Source organism: Arachis duranensis, chromosome 10 (genome assembly GCF_000817695.3).
Source record: "Arachis duranensis cultivar V14167 chromosome 10, aradu.V14167.gnm2.J7QH, whole genome shotgun sequence".
NCBI classification, from domain to species: Eukaryota; Viridiplantae; Streptophyta; class Magnoliopsida; order Fabales; family Fabaceae; genus Arachis; species Arachis duranensis.
This window is the reverse complement of record NC_029781.3, coordinates 59,815,793-59,818,132: the sequence shown is the minus strand read 5'-3', so window position 1 is coordinate 59,818,132 and position 2,340 is coordinate 59,815,793. Positions and strand designations below refer to the sequence as shown.

At 42.1% G+C, this 2,340-nt stretch overlaps 1 non-coding gene across 1 annotated transcript; it reads right to left on the bottom strand.

Annotated features, from left to right (window-relative positions):
• Positions 1-689: 689 nt before the first annotated feature.
• LOC127743567 (small nucleolar RNA R71) lies at positions 690-797 on the bottom strand. Its single transcript, XR_008004952.1, has one exon. It is a non-coding gene; the product is annotated as a small nucleolar RNA R71 (small nucleolar RNA).
• Positions 798-2,340: the final 1,543 nt, after the last annotated feature.

The window sequence follows — 2,340 nt, the reverse complement described above, 5'->3', positions numbered from 1 at the left end:
TCAATGCACAATTCGAACCCTATCTCTCTTGATAAGTTCGAATTCTTCTACCTCTTCCTTCTATTTTTCTTTTTCTCTGACACCTTAAGGAATCTCTATACTGTGACATAGAGGATTCCATATTTTCTTGTTCTCTTCTCTTTTATATGAGCAGGAACAAAGACAAAAGCATTCTTGTTGAGGCTGACCCTGAACCTGAAAGGACCTTGAAGCGAAAGCTAAGAGAAGCTAAAGCACAACTCTCTGTAGAGGACCTAACAGAAATCTTCAAAGAAGAAGAACCCATGGCAGCCAAAAACAACAATAATGTCAACAATGTAAGGAAGGTGCTGGGTGACTTTACTGCACCTACTCCCGACTTCTATGGGAGAAGCATCTTTATCCCTGCCATTGCAGCAAACAACTTTGAGCTTAAGCCTCAATTAGTTTCTCTAATGCAACAGAATTGCAAGTTCCATGGACTTCCATTGGAAGATCCTCATCAGGTTTTAGCTGAGTTCTTGCAAATCTGTGACACTGTCAAGACTAATGGGGTTGACTCTGAGGTCTACAGACTTATGCTATTCCCTTTTGCTGTAAGAGTCAGAGCTAGGATATGTTTGGACTCACAACCTAAAGAAAGCCTGAACTCTTGGGAAAACCTAGTCAATGCCTTTTTGGCAAAATTCTTTCCACCTCAAAAATTGAGTAAGCTTAGAGTGGAAGTCCAAACTTTCAGACAGAAGGAAGGTGAATCCCTCTATGAAGCTTGGGAAAGATACAAACAATTGATCAGAAAGTGTCCCTCTGACATGCTTTCTGAACAGAGCATCATAGGTATCTTCTATGATGGTCTGTCTGAACTATCCAAGATGTCATTGGATAGCTCTGTTGGAGAATCTCTTCATCTGAAGAAGACGCCTGCAGAAGCTCAAGAACTCATTGAAATGGTTGCAAATAACCAATTCATGTACACTTCTGAAAGGAATCCTGTGAACAATGGGACGAATCAGAAGAAAGGAGTTCTTGAGATTAATACTCTGAATGCCATACTGGCTCAGAACAAAATATTAACTCAGCAAGTCAATATGATTTCTCAAAGTCTGTCTGGAATGCAAGCTGCACCAGGCAGTACTAAGGACGCTTCATCTGAAGAAGAAGCTTATGATCATGAGAACCCTTCAATGGAAGAGGTGAATTGCATGGGAGAACCCTATGAAAACATCTATAATCCTTCATGGAGAAATCATCCAAATCTCTCATGGAAGGATCAACAGAGACCTCAACAAGGTTTCAACAACAATAATGGTGGAAGAAACAGGTTTAGCAATGGCAAGCCTTTTCCATCATCTTCTCAGCAACAGACAGAGAATTCTAAGCAGAGCCACTCTGACTTAGCAACCATGGTCTCTGAGCTAATCAAAACCACTCAAAGTTTCATGACTGAAACAAGGTCCTCCATTAGGAATTTGGAGGCACAAGTGGGACAGCTGAGCAAGAAAATTACTGAACTCCCTCCTAGTACTCTTCCAAGCAATATAGAAGAGAATCCAAAAGGAGAATGCAAGGCCATTAATATGACCCACATGGCTGAACTTGGAGAGGAAGAAGAGGCAGTGATCGCCACTGAGGAAGACCTCAATGGACGTCCACTGGCCTCCAATGAGTTCCCTAATGAGGAACCATGGGAATCTGAGGCTCATAATGAGACCATAGAGATTCCATTGGATTTACTTCTGCCATTCATGAGCTCGGATGAGTATTCTTCCTCTGAAGAGGACGAAGATGTCACTGAAGAGCAAGTTGCTAAATACCTTGGAGCAATCATGAAGCTAAATGACAAGTTATTTGGTAATGAGACTTGGGAGGATGAACCCCCTTTGCTCACCAAAGAACTGGATGACTTGTTTAGGCAGAAATTACCTCAAAAGAGACAGGACCCTGGGAAGTTCTCAATACCTTGTACCATAGGCACCATGACCTTTAAGAAGGCTCTGTGTGACTTAGGGTCAAGTATAAACCTCATGCCTCTCTCTGTAATGGAGAAGCTAGGGATCTTTGAGGTGCAAGCTGTAAGAATCTCACTAGAGATGGCAGATAAATCAAGAAAACAAGCTTATGGGCTTGTAGAGGATGTTCTGGTAAAGATTGAAGACCATTACATCCCTGCTGATTTCATAGTCCTAGAGACTGGGAAGTGCATGGATGAATCCATCATCCTTGGCAAACCCTTCCTAGCCACAGCAAAGGCTGTGATTGATGTCGACAGAGGAGAATTGATCATTCAAGTGAATGAAGAAACCTTTATGTATAAGGCTCAAGGATATCCCTCTGTTACCATGGAGAGGAAGCATGGAGAGT